Raw genomic sequence first — 12,330 nt, forward strand, 5'->3', positions numbered from 1 at the left:
TTTATCTCAATTATTCATGAAAGGTGAGTTTAAGCCAAACTTATATACAATAAGTTTTCTGATATCTTATAAGTTGACCTATTACAATTTCAGTAAATTAGTAGTGTTGAAATAAATTTTTAGGCCCCAAGTGGAGCAGCTCCTGCCCATTGGTGCCATGTCAGCAAATCAATACTCAGATAATTATCATGTCCCTGTGAATGTTGCACTTAACACCAATCCTCAACACCAAGCTAGCCAACCAATATTCAAACATCAAGTCAATTCTGGACTCTCTACTTTTTCTTTTGTTTCTTCTCACTCCAAACCAAGTTGACTGTGTGGCCCTAGCCAATCAGATATTTTCTATTTTTCTCTTTTCTGGTTTTTATTTTTTATCTTATAAAAACTTTCTGCCTTCTGTTCCATTTTATAGTTCTCTAAGAGGAGTCTGTCTGTTTCATGAAGTGTTAAGCACATGTTTTTTTTTTTTTTTTTTTGCATCACCTGAATTGTCTTCTTAATTTTTTAAAATAGTAAATACCTAAATAAAAACAATTATAGTTTGAGCCACATTCTAGAAATATTTAGTTAAATAATAAACCTAGATTACATAAACTAGGGTAGTTATATGAAAGATAATCTAATTAATTTATGAATGCACAGATTAATCCAAGGGTCTGAAAATTACAGCCCATGGACAAATCTGACTTTCTACCTGCTTTGATAAATAAAGTTTTATTGGAACACAGCCACACCTATTTGTTTACATAGTGTCTACTACTGTTTTTGAGCTGTAACAGTGGAGTTGAGTAGTTGTAATAGGTACCTTGGTCCATTAAGCCTAAAATATTCACTGTCTAGATCTTTACAGAAAATGTTTGCTGACTCTTGGATTAGTGAAAATATGATTTGAGCAATGAAGTTTGAAAATTTTTGAACTGCAGAAACAGCACCCTTTCCAAAGGGTTTAGGACAATGTAGGAGATGGAAACATATTTATGTATAAGATCCATAAATATGTGGAACCGTATTTATATATTTTATCACTTTTATGATCAAAGCATCAAAAGCTCAAGAGGCATTTGTGATGACATGTATATTGAAAGCTTTGAGTTTCTCAACATCGTTAAATAAAAGCCACAGCAAAACAGTCAGTGTGCCAATAACATTAAAGAGTGCAAAATTTTTCTTACTCTTAAATCATATATAGTTCTTTCTTTTTCATTGGATTGTTATGATCAATCTACTTTAAGCAATTTTTGAGAACATTTTTAAGAGCCATAGCAGGGTATACAGTGTTTAAGAACAAATGCTCTAGATTCCAGTCTGTCATCATCGTTTACCCATCCTTCTAGTAGATTCCTACTGGTTTCCCAGGTGCTCAGTGCATCCACCATAGGCTGCAATCACAGAACGACTGCTTCCTGTTAATGTTATGATGAACTCCCATCGTTTATGTTTCTTTTCTTTTCATTTTCTTCACATTCTTACATTATAGTTTACATACATTTATTGTATTATATTTGAAGAAAAGTAAGAAGGGCTTTCTACATCCTTCTGCCCTATTACTTGGTTTTTAGTCACATATGAAATTTTCCTTTGAAATTTCTTCAACTTCTGACCTCTCTTTCACTCTAATTCTATTGTCGTTTTTCTGTGTTCCTCTTTCTTCATTTCACTATGATACATTTGCTCATGATCACAGCACATCCTCTAAATTCCCATGTAACAGTTCCAGCACCCATCATTTTGGTGATACCACACAATGCTCTGAGTATATGATTAGGGAATAAAGGGTGGGGAATGAGCTCTTCTAAGATTACAAAGCCTTATTATGTAATCTGTCTGACTCTGCAACCCTTCAATCCACACAATTGAGGCCATTTAATTCCTATCTGTAAATTCAACTCGACTTCTCAGACCAATTTTCCTTAAGTGGTAAGAATTTAGGAGAACTTGGCCAATAATATAAGATCAAGTTAACCTAGCTCCTTGTTCTCTGATGTTGTACAACATATTAAGTAGATAATCATTCTTATGACCAAATTAGTTCTAAGAACTGGTTCCCCTTAATGAACTCTGTATGTAATCCATTGTATCTCAGTTTCCCTAACATTGTCTAACTTGGTCATTCGGGGCTTATTCATTTATTTGACTCGATGGCTGAGACCACCTTTCTTGACCTCTGTGACCTGACCTTTCCTTCAGGGAGAAGCAACTAGATTAAACTGAGAAGGGTCTTTAAAATTGTTTTTTAACTTTTATTCATTTTTGAGAGACAGAGAGAGACAGAGCACGAGTTGGGGAGGGGCAGAGAGAGAGGCAGACACAGAATCTGAAGGAGGCTCCAGGCTCTAAACTATCCACAAAGAGCCCCATGCAGGGCTCGAACCCAGGAACCAAATCGAGAGGGGTCTTTAAAAGCAATGAAAATGTACCCTGTTGGAATAAATTAAGTTACTCATCAGGATGGTTTTGGAATTTCTCTTGTTGAAATAAGCCTGACATTATCTCTTCACATCTAGGTCTTAGGTTGGAGAAAGTTATGAACCTACATTCTTCACATTTCTTTCTGAGCTTCTGTGCATTGCTACAGCACATTAAAGCAAAGCAAAACAAAACAAAACAAAATGAAAGACCCCAGGATGACTAATATTCATAAATTCATAGTTAACCACTTCTGCAGGGCCATGAACACTGACAGACAATTTTCTATATTTCCTGAACAAGTTTGTCCTTCTGCTCTTCATTACAGTGCTTTCAAATCTAATTAATTCCTTCCAACACCGACCTTCAACCTTTTTCCCTCCACATTTTACTTCATTTTCTGCAGAGGATCCTGAAAGAGAAAATAGAAGCAATCAGACAAAAACTCTCAGTGTTCCGGAGTCACATCAACACACGGCTATACTCCCCCTACCTTTCTTTCTCCCTTTCTTCCAGTTTTAATGGAAAAGACATGCCTTTCTCTCTGAGGTTTCTCCCCCATCTCTGCGTTGGACCTGAAAATTATCTTCTCTTTTTTTCAGTCTCCAACCTCTCCCACTTTCTTGCTCTTTCTCACTCACTGAATGCAAGTGCATGATGTTAGAAAGAAAGAAAGAAAGAAAGAAAGAAAGAAAGAGAAAGACAAAAATAAAAAGGTGAACAGGAAGAAGGTAAGAGTAACAAATGAACAGTCCTACTCTCCCTGGATTTCACATCTCTTTTTATCAACTGACCTTTCTCTTGCTTTTTACAGCCCCAATGCTTGAATAAGTTACTCATAGCTCTTGTCTTTGCTTCCTAACCTCCTGCTGATTTCTTAAAGCCCTGTGATCTGCTTCTTACTACTGCTTCTGTACCATTGCCCTGATACTGTATCCATCAAGATATCCATATTGACCCTTGACTTCCTTGATTCCTTAAAAAAATTTGGCACATTTCATCACTCCCGCCTTCTAAAAAGCTCTCTTCCTAGTTTCTAAGAAAGTGAGTGCACTCTTGCAATCTTTCTCTTAGTTCTCAGGCCACTTTTCTTCAGTCTCCTGTGTTGGCTTTCTTCCTCTATCCATCTACAGCAAGGCTAGTTTCTAAGAACTATGGCTTTGTTTCCTTCATTCCATATTCCACCCATTGTTCCTAAGTCATCTTCATCCTCTCTCACAGCTTCTGTCCTTATTTGTTTTTTAAAAACTGCTTCTGAGAATCTGTAGTTTAAATCTCTGTCCTTATTTCCAGACTTACAAACTTGACACATCCATTTTGCTGGCTTACAAGGTATGGAAAATCCCTCTTGTCCAAATCCGAACTTAAATTCTGTTCCCAACCCTCACAAAAATTACACTTCTCTTGGGGCACCTGGGTGGCTCAGTCAGTTAAGCATCCTACTTCGGCTTAGGTCATGATCTCACAGTTTGTGGCTCCGTGCCCCTTTTTGGGCTCTGTGCTGACAGCTCAGAGCCTGGAGCCTGCTTCAGATTCTGTGTCTCCCTCTCTCTCTGCCCCTGCCCCGCTCACACTCTGTCTCTCAAAAATAAATAAACATTAAAAAGATTTTTTTTTTAAGTTACACTTCTCTCCCTATGTTTCCTATAACTTTACACACCATCTTGTTCAAAACATCCACATAGGGTGTCTTTCTTGACTACTTCTACTTATCCCCAAACTCCATCATGTTAAGCTTGAGGGAACATCTAACTTGACCATTCAGGTTTGTCCCATTACCCAATTTGGTACCTGAAATCTATTCCTTGGAGTAAGACCTCTGTAACCTAATGCTGCCCTTAGGGAGAAGCAACTTGATTAAATTAAGAGGAGTCTTTAAAAGCAACAAAACTGTCCTTACCCTGTTGGAATAAATCAGTTATTCATGAGGATCTTGTTGCTAAATCAGACATGACCTGTTTACACCAAGGTCTGAGTTCAGAGAAAGTAACAATCCCGCGTTCTTCACATTTCTCTCGGAGCCTCCGAGCACTGCTTCAGAAATTTAAAACAATACTTAAATTTCTTAGGACAATGAAAGAGGCAAAATTAACAGGACTTTCTGTGCCACTGCCTCCACCTTAGTTCCTGCCCCTCCCTCAATTCCAGAGCTGTAAGCATGTTTCCCCACCTTTTTGCTTTTAACTTTGATACATAATTTCTAGTGTGGGTGCCTGTTTCCTTCCACCAGTCTGTGAGCATCTTTGGTTAGGAATTGTAATGTATCCATTTTTGCATTTTCTGCTCCTTATCTATTTCAGTGCCTGAAGCTCAGGAGGCAGTAAATAAGCAAATGAATGACTTGCCTAATTTTCAGCCTCCTGCCTGTCCTGCACTCCACCTACTACTTGCTTTTTGGAAGCCCTAGGACTGCCTGCCCATGCGGTGAACTTGGTCTAAATTATCTGGATGCCCGGGAAAAGTGAGATTGACAATTATGCAAATTATATTAAATAGCAACTCAGTTTTGCTAACCTGTACATTCTGTACGCCCAGAATCTCAAACTAGGTGCCCATGACCCATATCACTATGTGAAGCCACAGGATATCAGAATATCAGTTTTGGAATATCAGTTTTGGTCACTTAGTTCTTTGAGACATAATATTTATGTTAAAACAGAGACACATTCAGTCAAAATTTGTGGTAATTAAAACTTTTTTTAATGTTTGCTTATTTCTGAGAGAGATACAAAGCACGAAAGGGGGAGGGGCAGAGAGAGGGAGACACAGAATCTGAAGCAGGCTCCAGGCTCCAATCTGTCGGCATAGAGCCTGACACGGATGGGGCTCAAACTCACAAGCCATGAGATCATGACCTGAGCTGAAGTAGGACACTTAACCAACTGAGCCACCCAGCTGCCCCTGTGGTAATTTAAAAAGATTTTAAGACATGAAACTTCAAAAAAATTTCATGATGGGGCGGGCCAGTCTCTGCTAGATTTTTATAACCCTGGGAATATGCCTTTTACTCTTCTATTTTGGGATACCAAACTTCAGATATTAACTCTGAAGCATTATAGGCATGTAGTATGTGAGTGAGTGTGTGTGTGTGTGTGTGTGTGTGTGTGTGTGTGTTGGCAGAAGGTTTGTCCATGAAGATTCTACAGGAAGAATTTTTGATGCAAAGCCATCAAACAAACATATTAAAATGTGTAATTTCTTCAGACTTTAGTATACCAGGGCTAGTAATAAACAATCCAGTTTACTTCTGAAGTTTGGACTTTCTATTATCAAGATAGAACAATTTTAATACAGGAAGATAATGTTTCTTAAACTAGCAGCCAGTGTGCAGTTAAATGCATCACTGCTTTATTGAATTGCTTATAACAGGAATATGGGAGTAATCTGTCCCACATGCAGCTAGAAATCTCTCTTGATAAGTCTAGATTTAAGACAATAGGATTTGAATGTTATTGTATTAACAAACAAGTAAAACCAATAGAGAATCACAGAATTAGCATTAGTAATCCTGCTTAAGGAATGTCCATGAGGATTTAAAAATCCCTTTAGCATGCTATAAGGCATGATTCTATGTTTTCTGTCACAGCTAACCACAATAAAGATTGCATGTGTTTCTTAATTTTTGCCAAAAGGAACAGATGGAGACCTAAATTTTGAGGGCTTTGCTTTTTAAGGAGTCCTTACTAGACAAATGATTTAGGTACATATATATGTATGTATATACATATATATATAATAAAAGTAATCATTTTCCTTCCATATACAGCTAACTTACTATGAATTTAGCTGGTCTTTCTATTCCAGGACAGAAGTCTTTCTGGTCCACTCAGTTTTTTTTAAGGAAAAAGTCTGTGAGGGGTCAGTCAAGTCCAGAGAGCACTTCTGATCCTGAAAAACTTCTCCTTTGGTGTATCCTTGGTTTCTGTAAAAGAAAGGGCCATGCACAAATCTCCAAACTCTTCCTCCCTTGAACAGGCTATGATATTATTATAATAGGCAAGGGTCGGGATTGAAGCTTTCCAAATGCAGGTCAGAGAAACAGGTGACATCTCTTGCTTCTAGATTTGTTCAGCAAAGTTTGCATTGTATATTGAACATAAATATATACAATAAGAATATATCAATATTGGACAATTCCAGTCAAGCACTGCATTTTTGGTAGTTTCTCTTTCTAAAAACCTTTATTTATAGAATGGAAAAAATAGAAGAGAAAATGTAAAATGAATATGGTCCTTAAATCCTAGATTTCTCCAATGAAACAGAAAAAAAAATGTTGAGAAAGTCTTTCTGCTCATTGTTGGCTAACACAAGTTAGTGATTTACTTGAAGTAAGCCTTGTGTTCTTATTTTGTTGTGTCTAGACAGCCAAATTCTTTACTGCAATTCAAAGAATGTGCAGCCAGTGTTGATGACATAGTAAAGGAGGAAAAACAAATGTAATAAATTTCTAAATTATGCTTTTTAAACTATTTGAAAAAAATGAGGCCAGGAATAATTTTCATAAATAGTATACCCCCTCAATAATATGTCTAGAATATTCTAAAGTACAAAAAACAATTGTGGCCTGCAATCTGAAAGCCTTGGAGGATTTTATTTTACATAATTTTGAAACAAATGTGTGCATAGAAAACAGTTCTATGATTGACTAATGACATTAAAACAGTAATACTTTAGCACGGGCAATGGGATCAGATGGTCGATTTGAGTTTTGTGGATTAAACCAAAGATTCTTGGTAAGAAACATTAGTGTATTATAAATACACTAGTATTTATAATAGATTATATATCTGCAAGATGAAAGTAGAAAACCATTAGTTGAGCAGGAGCTATATATTTGGGAAAGAAGATTTGAAGTTGCATACATACAACAGATGACATTAAAATTTTAGTTTACTTAAGAAAACTGTTACTGAAAAAATGTTATTTGAAGAATTATAATGCTATAGATGAGAATTTTTCTGCAATGATCCAGTAGCTTTATTATTTGTCACCTACCTCAAGTAGAATAAGGCCATTTGAGAGAGCTGCAATGTGAAAACCTTAGTTCTAGCTCTGAGAAAGCAACCCATTAAATTCAACCTTTATGTTGACAAATCTTTTTCTGAAAAGTCAGGCTCTTTACATACTCGTCTGCCTGAGGAGACCTCTGACTTTTGCCTCAAGTCATTGTTCATAGAAGGAGTCACTAAAGGAAGTTCACCCTTCCGTAACATTCTGGTTTAATTATGGAGAGAAAAGATAAGGATTTTTTTTTCCTTTTTGTATGTTTTGTAAGGTTCCTTGAGGTCACAATGGAGAACTAGGCTGAGGTCAGAGATGAGTAGTGGAGGCAACTATTAAAATAATGGTGGTTGTAGTGAACAGCAATCCTTTCCAAATACCAGAGTATCTCCCAATATATGCCAGTATTTCAGTAATCCTTGTAGGGAATCTTTAAGTAATGTTGAAAATTATGAATATGAAATGGTTCATTGAACTTTGTTTTTACTTACTTGTTGAGCCCTAAAGGCTAAGAATTCTGCTTCTGTTGAAAATGTGTGCCCTCTTCCCCAGAGGAAGCAGTTTGGCCACTTTACAGGAGTAGGTACAAGTATAGAGACAAATGCAAGATTAATGATTATAGTCATGCAGTTCAAAATATAAACTGCCATGCACTGATTGTAGCTTTAAAGAACAGGTATTCAGCAAAACATTTGCCTAAAATACTAGTAAAATACCAGCATGCCATGGAGAAATTGTTTATAACTTTCTGTTATAGAAAATTTCAAACCCATAAATGGTATAGTATAAAGGGTCCCCATATAGTCATCACCAAGCTTCTGTCATGATCTCAAACATTTTACCATTTTCACAGTAAATATTTCAATCTGTAGCTCCAAAATACAGATTAAAAATATTAACCATTATCATACTGAAAACTTAAAAAATAATTCAAAAGGAAATATTGAAGTGTCTTAACTTTAGATACTTCATTTGGCATGGGGAAATTATAATTTAGAGAAAAACATGAACTTTTCTCTGTTCTTTCCCTAGGTTCAATCCCATTGCAACAGATATATATATATATATATATATATATATATATATATATATACCACATCTTCTTTATCCATTCATCCATCAATGGACATTTAGGCTCTTTCCATACCTTGACTATTGTTGATAGTGCTGCTGTAAACATTGGGCTGCATGTGCCCTTTCAAAACAGTACACCTGTGTCCCTTGGATAAATACCTAGTAGTGCAATTGCTGGATCATAGGGTAGTTCTAGTTTTAATTTTTTGAGGAACCTCCATACTGTTTTCCAGAGTGGCAGCACCAGTTTGCATTCCCACCAGCAGTGCAAAAGAGATCCTCTTTCTCCACATCCTCGCCAACATCTGTTGTTGCTTGAGTTGTTAATGTTAGCCATTCTGACTGGTGTGAGGTGGTATCTCATTGTGGTTTTGATCTGTATTTCCCTGATGATGAGTGATGTTGAGCATTTTTTCACGTGTCTATTAGCCATCTGGATGTCTTCTTTGGAGAAGTGTCTATTCATGTCTTTTGCCCATTTCTTCACTGGACTATTTGTTTTTTGAGTTGAGTTTGATAAGTTCTTTATAGATTTTGGATACTAACCCTTTATGTGATATGTCATTTGCAAATATCTTTTCCCATTCCCTTGGTTGCCTTTTAGTTTTGCTGATTATTTCCTTCACTGTGCAGAAACTTTTTATTTTGATGAGGTCCCAATAGTTCGTTTTTGCTTTTGTTTCCCTTGCCTCTGGAGACGTGTTGAGTAAGAAGTCGCTGAGGCCGAGGTCAAAGAAGTTTTGCCTGCTTTCTCTTCTAGGATTTTGATGGCTTCCTGTCTTACCTTTAGGTCTTTCATCCATTTTGAGTTTATTTTTTTGTATGGTGTAAGAAAGTGGTCCAGGTTCATTTTTCTGCATGTCATTGTTCAGTTTTCCCAGCACCATCAAATGATCATTTTATGAAAATAGAATAGAATATTTAAGATACCATCATCTGACACAGTGCCACTCACTTTGGAGTATAATGGGGATTTAATGATTAATTTTAGCTCTCAGCATGGCCTGGCTATGGCACCCAGATATTTGATCAAACACTTGTCTAGATGCTGTGAAGTTGATTTTTTTAGATGTGATTAATATCTAAATCAGTAGGCCTTGAATAAAGCCAGTTATCCTCCATATTGTAGGTAGATCTCATCCAACCAGTTGAAGCCCTTAACAGAAAACTGGGATACCCTAAGAATGATTCTGACTTCAATTGCCTCCAGACTCAAGACTGCAACATCACCTCTTTCCTAGGTTTCCAGCCTTCCAGGGTACCCTGCAGATTTCAGACTTGCCAACCTCCACAATTGTGTGAGCCAATTTCTTAAAATAAATCTGTCTCTATCTCTACTATCATCTGTATTTATCCATATATACTCACATATCCTGTGTCTCTGGAGACCTCTAGCACAGGGATAAAATAACTCTCTAGTAATGTAGAAAAACAATTGTAACATTGACCCTGAACAATGCAGGAATTAGGGGCACTGATCTCCTACACAGCTAAAAATTCATGTATAACTTTGGACTCCCCCAGAATATAACTACTAATAGCCTACTGTTGAATAGAAGCTTTACTGATAACATAAGCAGTTGATTAACACATATTTTGTATGTTATATGCATTATATACTATATGCTTACAATAAAGTAAGCTAAAGAAAAAAAAATATTATTAAGAAAATCCTAAGGAGGAGAAAATACTTTTACAGCCCTTTAGCGTATTTATAGAAAAAAAAAGTCCACATATAAATGGACTCCTGCAGTTCAAAAGTATGTTGTTCAAAGGTCAGCTGTATTTAAACGATGTTGTATATCTTCACTGGGCTCTCAGAAAATTTGGAATCATAGGATCTTAGAATTGAAAAGGACTTAGGAGGCTTAATTTAGTCAAAATTTATACCTATGCATTGTTAAAAGTTATAATGACAAGGGTCAAATAATTCACATGTACTATATATAATCTTTACAACACTCAAAGTTAATATTTTACAATTTTATATATGAGTAGATGTGGCTCAGAGAAGTCAATAACTTCTCCAAGATGACCTAGGTGGAAGTTACTAAGCCATCATTTGAATTCAATATTATTTGAATCCAAAGTCCATTGTCTTTCTGTCAGGTTATATCACTTTTCTTTAATACAGACCCCAAATTCTTGGACAGTTTTGGTGATGTAGAATTTTTGTGGTGCAGAAGTCATTACATGGCAACTGGATGTATTTTTTAACATCTTTATTAGAAAGGTCTTCCATATTGAATCAGATTTTATCATGTGTTTTGTCCTTTATAGCTACATTTCATATTTGGAGCTAGCCATTTTTTTGTATTATTGGATTATTTTCTTTATTGAATTAAAGTTATACCATGTATAAAATAGCAATGTGTACACAGAGGGATTTAATGCATCATAATATATACAATTATCTTTGAAAAGTCAGGAGGCAAGTTGCAATGATTATGAACATAAAATTTATATTGACACATTCTCCATAAGTGATTTATTTGGCTGTTTTAGTTCAAAGTCATTGTTTGAGGATCTGATGATTACTCTCTTTCACTTTATGGACCATCAAAATCACTTGGCCAGATATATGTAATAGGAGATGAAATTTCATTTGTGTATAATTTCCATTTGTCTGGTTTTGGTTGAGACACATTTTCTTAACTTACTTCCACATTGAGACCACTGAAGAGCTCATTGTTTCAATTATCTTCTTTGCTTTTGATTGAAGAATTGTTGGAGAATGTTGTAAGAGTCTCCAAATTTCTGTAGCATTCCTTCTTTTTTCTTAGAGGCCAACTTTATACTAACTGTGCATGCCTGACTCTGTAAACAGTGTAGTTCTTACATGATGGATGTGTGGAAGCCTTTTGTTCCTTTTGACACAAGAATTCCTATGCTCAGAAACAAGGGACTTAAATTAGTTGTGGGCGTAGTATTCTTCTTATTTTCACATTCACCAAATCCTGACAGAGCTTCAGGAATATGCTTAATACTATTTCTATCTCCACCATCTTGGAAATATTTACTTTCCTCTATTTCATTACTCTTCCTCTTCTGGGCCTTGGAAATCTTAACTGTCACTGGTAAGGTAAAACCAGGGTGTTTCACTGACAATTTGTTTGGACATAAAGGTGTAAATTGAATCTCTAACTCAGGTTTTGGAGATGGAGTACTTTGATTATTTTCTGTTGATACCTCACAAGAGTCCAGGACTGCAGAACCATCCTCTACTCATTTCTAGAAATTTCAAAACTTGTTGTTTGAGGTTCAGTTTCAACTCTGATAAGATCCATTGAACTCCTATGGCTAGGCTTGATAACTAAGGTTTTTTCTTCTGTTTCAGAAGCCTCTGATGTGATCTTTTTAAGTTGTTCAATTTCATTATTTTTCTGTACGTTGCTGGAGATCAGTCCCTTCAGCTGTATTTCTAAAGCTGCAATAAGTTGATCCCATTCTTCTTGACATTTTTGAAGGTTACTATCTTTTTCTGCCAGTTGTGCTGTATTTCCACTTCATTTTGTTGCTTTACACAATGCTCTGTCTTCACCATCTTTTTTCATCTCTTTGTTTCGTAGATTTTCAGCTTCTTGTGCTTCAGAAAACTAGCCATTTGATTCAAAGTATTCCCTTTTTGTTTTGTTTTTTAATGTTTTGACATAAGAAACACTTTTCAGATTCCCTCCATTTTGATTGTTTTTACTCATGCTCTTTGGCTAGCCATCCATTGGTAAGTGCCAGTAACTATTTCAAAAGTTTGACCCTAGTATTATCTGCCCAGACAACAATGGAATGTCCTTCCTTCTTGTTCTAGAAACTATGCTCTCTTAATGCAGTCTAAGATTTACTAGCTTT

The 12,330-nt window shown here is 35.9% G+C and overlaps 1 long non-coding RNA gene across 1 annotated transcript; it reads left to right on the top strand.

The window, feature by feature from the left end:
* The first annotated feature begins 3,608 nt into the window (after positions 1-3,608).
* LOC125165213 (uncharacterized) lies at positions 3,609-9,824 on the top strand. Its single transcript, XR_007152021.1, has 3 exons — positions 3,609-3,741; positions 4,710-4,870; positions 9,614-9,824. It is a non-coding gene; the product is annotated as an uncharacterized LOC125165213 (long non-coding RNA).
* Positions 9,825-12,330: the final 2,506 nt, after the last annotated feature.

The sequence above is a fragment of the Prionailurus viverrinus genome, chromosome B2 (assembly GCF_022837055.1).
Source record: "Prionailurus viverrinus isolate Anna chromosome B2, UM_Priviv_1.0, whole genome shotgun sequence".
NCBI classification, from domain to species: Eukaryota; Metazoa; Chordata; class Mammalia; order Carnivora; family Felidae; genus Prionailurus; species Prionailurus viverrinus.